This window comes from Populus alba, chromosome 11, assembly GCF_005239225.2.
Source record: "Populus alba chromosome 11, ASM523922v2, whole genome shotgun sequence".
NCBI lineage: Eukaryota > Viridiplantae > Streptophyta > Magnoliopsida > Malpighiales > Salicaceae > Populus > Populus alba.
The window spans coordinates 2,298,575-2,309,431 of record NC_133294.1 but is presented as its reverse complement, the minus strand read 5'-3'; the positions used below and the strand labels follow the sequence as shown (position 1 = coordinate 2,309,431).

Genomic DNA, 10,857 nt, shown 5'->3' with positions numbered 1-10,857 from the left:
CCAGTATCACATATTTCCATATAGTTTCTTCTCTATTTAATTTCTCCTTATTTTTTAGCACCTTTTGTGAAGAAGATGCAATCACAACCCTATCCTATAAAACATTTTTTTTCATTTTGGGTAGCTTTTCAAATTCTCTTCCCAAAACTTCTCTCGAACATCCATTTTTCCTTTCTATGCCAACATCCTAATAATATATCATTTTGGGGCCTCTTTATCATCCACAAATGTCTCCAACGAAACGTGGCCACATATTCTTCAAATTCAGAATTCCATCACTTTCTTATATATCCCATAATTCTTTAAGTAATGGATATTAACTATATATTCAATGATCCGAGTTTTTTTTTCATTTTTAACTCTTTTCTCTTTGCAATTGTATATTTTTATAGCATAGAATTGGACTTGAAATTATAGAAAAAAACCAAATTAAAAGATAAATGCTAAGAAGTAAAACGCGGAGAAAACATATCACTCACTCCAAATTCATGAAATTTTTTATTTTTTGTTCCAAAGTTTATTTTGTTTATTTTTTAGTCCTTGAGTTAAAAAGAGTTGACAATAATAGAAGGCTTAACCTATTAGTCAGCCAACATTTCCTATTTATGTGTAACGCAATATACAACACTAGTGTAGTTCCTATAATATATATATATATATATTATATATATATATATATATATAATATGTCCCCTCAAGTTGAGGGTAGAGGATCAACCCAAAGTTTGAACCTAAAAGTAGTAGGAAGTGGTGGCTTAGTGGAAACATATGCAAATTGATAATAAGAAGAGATAAAACAAATATGAATCACTTTCTTCGCAACCCTGTCTCATACAAAATAGTAATCAACCTCGACATGTTTAGTATGGGAGTGAAAGATAGGATTTACAGATAAATATATAGCACCAAAATTATCACACCAAATGATAGAAGCAGAAGCAGGAGAGATTTTCAGATCAGTCAATAAATATTAAAGCTTGATAACCTCAGTAGTGCTATTTGTTAAGGTTTTATACTCAACCTCGGTAGAGAAGCGGACAACGGTGCGTTACTTGCTTCATTTTCAAAAAAAAACTTAGAATTCAATTTAAAAATATAATGAAATTTAAAGTAATTTAATTATTATTGAATTTGGACTTTTTTAAGACCTTCATTATATTTTTTATATAATAAAAATAAATTATCAGTATAGTATTATACTATTTATAAGTAGCTTAATTAACTTATTTTATGCATTTAGGGTTGTATATGATGTATCAATATGAAAAAATGAAGTTATTTAAATATGATTGAGTTTTAAACTTTTTTATGACCTTCCTTAATTATCCTTTATGATATATTTTGAAAATTAGGATATTATGTTTTAGAAATTAACTAGTCATTGCAGTTGCACTACATTTCTAATAGGATTCATGTTAATCTTTGATGGAAGTGAAGAAAGCACTGGCATTAATGATGCATTTTTTGAAATTATAAAACTTTTTAACTAAGGACCGGAAAGGTAATGTTTGTCACACATGTGCGGCGCACGACGAGTGCATCCATTCATGGATTATCTAAGTAATTGGGAAATGAGGGAGACAAGGAATTCTTGTCTTTTGTTAGTGGAAAAAGAGAATGAGAATCACCACCTAGTATTTGGCCACTAGAAAACCTAATTGGTTTAAGAGATCGAGCATGGAGACTGATTGCATAAAGGGAAGGTATTAGCAACCCTCATTCACCTTACCTAAGGTAAGCTACATTGTTTTATTATCTGACTTAAATTAGTTGTTTGATTGTTGGCCTATCTAAGGTTGAATACAAGTCCTTCTTAATAAGGAGATTCTTATCTTCTCGAGTAAAGGACTAATCGTTTTATTGTCAATAAATAAAAAATAATTTTTATTTAATATTAGAAATATATTTTACGTATAAGTTTGTAATCCTAAATACTAAAAGAAAAAAACTAATTTTTTTAGTATTTTTGAAATGTTGGGCTAGTTCTTATGGTTTTAATAAAATGGTTATTAAAGTCCAAAAATACATGCTAATACATAAATTTTGAATATTTTGTTCTATGAAAATATGATATGAATTTTTTACATATATTTTTGAGAGATTTGACCATGTGCATGAAAACAAGACATTTTTTTTTTGTTTTTTTTTTTCTATATAAGTTTTTGCAACATTTTAGAGGAAACAGTGTATTTTAATACTGAAATATTAAGCAAACTAGAAAATTCTAAGAGAAAATCATAAATTTTTTTAAAGGAGTTGTGAAATTTTTTGTTGTTTTTTTATATAATATTATAGATATATAATAGGATGGGCTGGCCCAAATATATGGGCTAAACCCATCCTAGCTAGGCCAAAATCAACCCAAAAGAAATTGGGTCGAGATTGGCCCAAAATAATGTTGGGTCGATGTCAGCCCAGTAGATATTTTTTTATGGGATTGGGTTGGACCTGACCCAACTATTTTGGTCTGACCTGGAGAAGCTCGCTCCCCACTATTCACTTGCAAAACAGTGGAGGGCGCTCGAAGAAGAAGAAGAAGATGGAGGAGGAAAGGGGCTGACTTAGCGGTGGATATGTTGTCAATGACAGTAGATCATAGTGGTGGTGTTGTGGCTATAGGCAGTTGTTTGTGGTGGAGAGAGAGACAAAGAGAGAGAGAGGACAATGTTATTGTTCTTCTTTTCTTCTTTGTTTTTCTCATGTTCTCTTCTTTCTTTTCTCTTCGATGATCCCTTGTTTTTCTTTTTTTCCCCTCATTCTTTCCTCTCTGTTTTACTTTCTTCTTCTTCTTCTTCTTTTTCCTGATTTTCTTCATTTTTTTTCTTTGTTTTTTACCTCTAAAATATCCTTAATCTCCTCTTAGTACTCTAGTATTTATAAGAGGGAAAGGGGGAGAAAGCCACCCTACCTTGTCCAATCAGGTCGAATGGGTAGGGTGGCAAGCTGGGCACTGGGCAGCCACCACAGCGCCACTCACAGGCTTGTCCCCTTTGTTTTCTCGTGTTGGTAGCCCATAAGTATCATTTTTTTGGGTTTATAGGAGAGAGACAAAGAGAGGCGTTCCAGAGGAAAATTCTTCTTCTTCCCCTGCCTCTACACGTCCAGGGAAAGAATAAGATACATAGTGTTGTTCAAAACGACACTATTTTTTGTTTTATTTTTAATATGAACAGTGAATGAAACGATGTTGTTTTGAACAAAACGTATTATTTCATTTAAAAGAAAATGGTGCCAAAATATGTCAAATTCAATGTCAGCCCTGAAGTTGGTCGTCTTTTTTACTTTGGTCCTTGGTTCTTAATTTATGCATTTTGATCCTCAATTGATTAACAATCTTTTAATTTTTTAAATTTAACCCCTGATTTGGTCAATTACAGCCCCTATATTTATACGTTTTTTCCAGTTTGGTTCTTGGTTTTGAATTTCTCCAATCAAGTCCCTAATTGGCCATCAAACTTCAATATTTATGCAATTAAGCCCTTGATTTGACCAAATTAACACTTAAAAATTGTAAATCGATCCCAAAGCTTTAATTTCTTCTTATTAAAGCCTAAATTGACTTAAAATCAATTTTTCTTGAAATCAAACCCTCTATAAATTCAATTAAACCTTTAATAAAATTTAATTGAGTCCATAAACATTTAATTTTGGACTCTTTTTCTCAAAATGAATTTTCTTTGTCAATAAGGCCTTCATTAGTAAAAAATATACTATCAAATTTTAATCTTTATATTTTTTAACTTCCTCAACCAATTTTTGGCTATTTTCTAAGTACTCCTACATCCTCTTCTTATTGCTATAATTTTTTTTTGGCTTTTTTCTAAATATATATTTTTTAACTTTTTGTATTTTCTCTTTTTTTTTGTGGGGATCCAAAAATGAGTAACAACAATGTTTGTATTTAATAAATTTAATTAAAAACATATATTATGTGATAAATAAAAAAAGGTTTTGAGTGCTAATTAAAAAACTAAAGTAGAAAGTTCATATTCCTATCAAAAAGTAAAAGAACAAGAAAAAGAACAGGGAAAATAATTAACATCAAATGTCCTTTTTAGTTTATAAATTCTCTTGTATTTATCTTCAAGGTTTAGCCTAGTTGATAAGTATAAATGATTCTAATTTTATAAATGAATAATATAAATATAATTAATTATAAAATTTAATAGGAAAAAAATTAAAGACAAAGATAAATTATAATAATTCCTTTGAGATATTATGAAGTTATAGAAACTCTTATAAAGATTAATTACTATGTAAATAATAATTAAACTAAAAAATTTAAAATATAAGAAAATATATTAATTCAAATTAAATTAAAAAAATCAAAGTAAAAAAAATGGTCAATAGCTGCTAGGATTGGAAGGGCACTATGGTTATCTTTTCTTATTTAGGTAAAATAAAATAAAATAAAAGAGAGGACAACATGTAGTGCTCTCATTTTTAATAGATTGAATGACATGTCATCTATTTTAGATTTAAAATTTTATTTTTTAACTTTTTTTTTACTTGAAAACACCCTAAAAACATTATTGTAATGTAAATAACCACATTGTACAACTTCAAAACACTCTATAATTACTTTGGAAAAAAAATCAAACCAAATGAAAAACTTTACAAGTCCCAATTTATGTTTTCTAGCATAGTCAAAGGGTAATGGCATCTCTATTAAAGTTTTCTTGTAAAGACAGGTCCAAGATCAACTATTTTATAGTTAAAATGTGATGGGTCAAATACTTTCTCTCTTGTGTCCTTTTTTTCAATAACTTTATCTCTCCTCTCTTAACATATAAGGACTGAAATGTAGCAAAAGTGAAATTTAGGGATGAAATATACAAACTTAAAAGAATAGGGACCAAATTTACATAATTGAAAACTTGAGGGATCAAATTGAATAATTTTCATGTCATTGAGAAGTAAAAAAAACCTTTTCTTTTCGTAAGTTATTATTACTATAATTCAAATTTTTATTTCATAACAATAATATTTAATATAACTCTAGAATAACCTTTGAGACATGGCATATGTTAGAACATACAAAATGTAACAAATCCCAATATATAAAAGAATGCCAATATAATGTGTGATAATAAAATTAAAATTAAATAAAGTTTAATACCGAAAATTTTAAAAAAAAAATTGTAGAAGAAAGAGATTGGTCATAAATAATGGAATTAAAAGGCAAATGTCTCTTTTGTTTTAATAAATAGTGTTAATAATTTCTTTTTAATGATTATATTCTATTGATGTTTTTATTAATTAGTGGCAGGATTGAAATTACTATTCTATTAAGGATATAGTATTAATAAAATTAATAATAAATATATATTATTAAAAGAGCATAGGCATTGAACACGGCACCATTATCTGCAAGGAAAAGCCCAGCCCCTTCAAGAGTTCTCCGATGAGTGTAAAGGTTATCCCCATCATTTTAGTTGTCAAGAGATCTCTAGAAGTCTTTTAGTAAATGAGCCTTTTTTGCACGTTGCCAATCCTCGTCAAAGGTGCCGAGTGCCATATATTTTATGGTCAATTCAAAGTAGGTGTCCTTAATAAATAAATAAGAAAAAGTTTCATTAATAATAATAAAAAAAACAAAACCATGGGCTTATACCAACAATTAAATATCACAAGGCCATACCACTTCACCATGTACGCAAGCACGGTGCCAATGGATTCTTCAAAATTAGTGCTTCTACTTTCGTTCTTTTACATCCTTCTACACCAACCTTCCCTAACCGCTGCTCAGCCGAGGTACTTCATTTATTCTAACTGTAACTACAACGGCGTCGGCAACTACACAACTAATAGCACGTACCAAAGAAACCTCAACAGCCTTCTGTCCTCCCTAGCATCCGACACTCAAATTGACTACCACTACCAGAAAATCAATAAATACAAACGGAAATACCGAGGGAATATTTCCGTCGGTAAAATATGAACACTGTTCATCATGTCAATTACAAAGGGAATTACCGACGGAAAATTCCGTCGGTATTTTCCAGAGAGCTCCAGAACTATTCATCTTCCAATTGCACTGTTAATTGTTTTACTTTACGGACAAAATCACCGACGGATTGAAAATTCGTCGGTGTGTTTTGGCGGTTTTCTGAAAAAATTCAATTGATTTAAAATTTTCATTTAAATATTACAGACGGAATCACCGACGGATTTAAAAATCATCGGTAATTTTTGGCGGTTTCTGAAAACTTTTTACGAAATTGAAAATTTAAATTAAATATTACCGACGGAATAATTAAAAAAATATTAATATTAAATTATCCGTCGGTAAATCCGTCGGTAACGCACTCCAATAAAAAACCTGAATCCGCTTATTTCACAAGAGACAGACTCATTATTTCTTTTTCTTCTACTACTGCTTCTTCTTCTTCTTCTTCTTCACTATATGTAAAAAACATCAATATCTATTTCTTTCTCTTCTTTTCTCTCCTCATCTCCTTCTCTTTTCCTCCATGCTCGGGTATGTCTTCTTCTTCTTTCTTCTTTTATCCTCTTAGTTTTTTTTAATTAATATGCTTTACGAATTTTTTTTCCTTAGCTTCACTTGCAAGTATATTAAGGTAAGATTTTTCTTTTTTCTTATTTTTTCATGATTGTTTTCACTATATTTGTTTTTTATTTAATTTTAATTGATTTTGTTTATAATAATTGTATAAATGTTGTTGTGAGATTTTTTTTTTTCATATGAGATCAATTTTTAGTTGATTTATTTATAGGATTTTTAAATTTTTAGCAATTGCAACTTCATTTTTTTCATATCAATTTTTTTAGTTGAATTAATTTTTTTGAGTTGATTTTCTTATTCTTTTTTCCAAGCATTTTGAGTATATATTATACAATGTTGATTTATGTTAATTTAATTATTTTATAATTTTATAAAATGAATTTTTTTTAAAATGTTTTTAAATAATTACCGACGGAAATTTCCGTCGGTAAATCCGTTGGTAAATCCGTCGGTAATAAAAAAAAATTTACCGACGCGTCTGTTCCGCCAGTAAATCCGTCGGTAATATTATTACCGACGGATTTAGCGACGGATAAAAAATTACCGACAAAAGATTCACCGACGGAAAATATCCGTTGGTGATTTCGTCGGTAAATTAATTACCGATGGAGTATGTGTCTTACGCCGACGGAAAAATTCCGTCGGTAAAACTGTTAAATCTTGTAGTGTACGGATTTTACAATCTATCCGTTGGCGAATTTCCTGACCGAGTAAATGCAATTGCACTATGCAGAGGAGACGTTGCGGTTGATGTTTGTCGAAGTTGCGTTAATGACTCTACTCATAAGATCTTAGAGGTCTGTCCTAACAAGATGGGGGCATATGTAGTTTACGCATTCTGTATGATACGATACTCAAACACATCTATATTCGGTGTTGTGGATGAATCACCCTTAGTCTACCAGGGGAATCCACAGAATGTTTTGGATGTAACTCTATTTAATCAGGCACTCCAAACATTATTTCTCAGACTTAGAGACAAAGCTGCATCAGGGAACTCTTTAAAGAAGTTCGCAACTGGAAACCAAAGTGCTGGAGTTGAAACAATATATGCTATTGTTCAATGCACGCCTGACTTGTCTGAGGGGCAGTGCTCCAGTTGCCTGCTTGACCTTTTTCGGATGATTACAAACTGTTGTGGTGGGAACGTAACAGGGAAGATTGGAGCTAAACTCATAAGACCAAGCTGCAATTTGAGGTGGGAGAATGGACAGTTTTTTAATGGTACACTTGAGATATTACCATCACCTCCACCACCACAAATATCATCACCTACATCTCTTCCCGCACCAGCACAAGGTAGGCCTTGGATTGTTATTAACTCCCTCCAGCTCTTTGATTTTGATGTTTTGATTTAGTAATTTTTACAGTTTAATGATCCTTAAATCATTCAATTTTAATTAGGTATGGCAAAAAAAGAAAAAAGAAAAGTAGGAGTGCTTGTACCATGTTTAATTGATTAATATTAACAGTAGAGTAAATTACAATAACCTTCTTGAGATTTTATAAAATTATAGAGATCATCAAGAAAAAAGCCTTTTTCATATATAAAAACATATTACAGAAGCTTTATCCAAAATGCATTAGAAAAGATATTTAAATTGAAAAATTAAACAAATTAGAGAAAGAATATAAAAAATGGGACTTGGTTATTTTATTAGTACATCAGCAATATTAATTTTAGCCATTTATTATTTCTTATTTTTATATTTTTATCTACTTTTGGAATTGTTTTATTTAACTATTTTTTAAAAACAGCAATTAAAGATATTTTGGATATAGTCAAGGTGTTTTGTCAAATACTCAAAATTTTAAATGTTTTCTATAATTTATAATTTTATAATAGGATTTATTGTAATTTAATTAGCCTTAAAAATCTGTTTATTATTTTTTATGGTTTATAATATATTCTTTTAAAAGAAATAAAAATTAGCTGATTGTTAAGCTTTTACGAGTCATGGTGACAACTTTGCTTTGGGTCATAAGGCCTCAATCATTGGGACTGTCCACATTCAGAACTCACAAGTCTCGACTCAAGTTCTTAAAAATTGTAGGGCCACATTGGTTTATGCAGGAAAGAAGAGCAACACAGCTCGGATCATTGTCATTACTGTTGTCCCAGCTGTCGGTGCTGTGATACTCATCATCTGCATCTGCCTATTCATAAGAACACGAAAGCAAAGGGAAAAGGAAAGGATTGAAAGTAAGTAGTAATTTGGTTGCCTGAAGATAATATTTGGTTGTTGAATTGTATTGAAATAGACGATGAGAGGGGCTCTTATTTTTTATTTTAAAAATACATAAATTTTTTATGTGTGTGTGTATTTATATTTTATCTATACATAAGTTACACTAACGAAATACAGTTTACGTTTCTTCCTTAATTTCCAATGCTATTACGATTCCGTGCATGCTAACTTGTTCAACTTTTGAAGCTGTAGACGAAATAGAAAGTGCAGAATCATTGCAATTTGCATTCAGCACCATTCGAGATGCAACAGAGGACTTTTCGGAGAAAAATAAGCTGGGACAGGGTGGATTTGGTGCTGTTTACAAGGTAGTAAAGGATATACTGCTACTTACGTATAGTTAAATCGCAATGCTCAAGATGATACAGGTAGTAATGGATTGATATGATTTCAGGGAGCACTTCCTAGCGGACAAGAGATTGCTGTGAAAAGACTTTCTAAGGACTCTGGGCAAGGAGATTTGGAATTCAAAAATGAAGTCTTATTGGTGGCAAGACTCCAGCACCGGAATTTAGTCAGGCTTCTAGGTTTCTGCTTGCAAGGAATTGAAAGGCTTCTTATCTACGAGTTTGTGCCTAATGCGAGCCTTGATCACTTCATATTTGGTAAGGCTAGGAACCAGCTAATTTACAATTGTATTATAAGAAATTGAGTCTCCTTCTAAATAAGAAGCACAAATTAATGAATATATCTCGTACTCTTTCCCTTGAGTAACTTGAGCCATGCGATTCCTTGAAATGTAGATCCAAACAAGCGTGTGCATTTGAACTGGGAAAAACGTTACAAGATTATTGGAGGAATTGCTCGAGGGCTCCTTTACCTTCACGAGGATTCTCGACTTCGAATCATTCATCGTGACCTCAAAGCCAGCAACATTTTGTTAGATGAGGAGATGAATCCGAAAATTTCAGATTTTGGCATGGCGAGGTTGTTCGTAGTGGATCAAACTCAAGGCAATACAAGTAGAATTGTGGGAACCTAGTAGGTATCTGAACATGATGAACAGCATAATTACCATTTATTAAGCTCATCCTTTATTGCATTGTGTCAAAGAAGAAGAAATGAAAAATCCCAACAATATATAAGATGTTAAACATTGTTAACATTGTCGAATCTAATAATATTGAACTCTTCGTTGATGATAAACAGTGGCTATATGGCTCCAGAATATGCAATGCAAGGACACTTCTCGGTCAAGTCAGACGTATTTAGTTTCGGGGTGCTAGTTTTGGAGATTGTGACTGGTAAAAAAATAGTTTTCGCAATGGAAATGACATAGAGCACCTCCTGAGCCATGTAAGTATAGAACAATCCACAATTCAAACACGTTATTTAAGGCTTTATAGGGATATCTGCAAGCCCTTCAATACTGTGAATTCACTTTGGATAAATTTTGTAGGCATGGAGAAACTGGAGGGAAGGGACTGCTCAAGATATGATAGATCCCGTTTTGAGGAACGGCTCAGCCACAGAAATGATGAGATGCATCCACATTGGGTTACTCTGCGTTCAAGAAAATGTAGCTGAAAGGCCGACAATGGCTTCAGTAGTTCTCATGCTAAGCAGCTCTTCCCTAACATTGCAAATACCTTCTCAGCCTGCATTTTTTATGAACAGCAGCACATATCAATCAGATGTGTCATCCTCAATGGGGCATAATTCAAGGGTGACTGAGTCCTCGCTATCTGAATCTGAAGCTATGATCCCTTTGTCCGAAAATGAGGTTTCAATTACTGAGTTGTATCCTAGATAATGGTTTAGATGCAGAGATTTAATATAAAACCAGTTTTGTGGTTTCAGTCAATCATTCGAATGGTTGGATAGGGATAAATATTTGACATCGTATCAATGTTTTAATTACCTTAGAATATCATTTTGATGAAATACTTTTCTTTTTTAATAGTCTATATTATTGTTATAAAAAAAGATAGCATTTAATTTGTTATCAGTTTTAAATAGAAAAAATAAAGTTATTAGAGACAAAGAGCATATGTTTTCATGATTGTGCCCCTTAACAATTAAAAAACTAAGCCCCTCGCATTGTTTATCAAATCAAAGGATATGGATTTTCATATCTTCTTA

General features: G+C 31.3%; 1 pseudogene; it reads left to right on the top strand.

Annotated features, from left to right (window-relative positions):
- Positions 1-5,636: 5,636 nt before the first annotated feature.
- Positions 5,637-10,574, top strand: LOC118031919 (cysteine-rich receptor-like protein kinase 29; annotated as a pseudogene).
- The last annotated feature ends 283 nt before the right edge of the window (positions 10,575-10,857 follow it).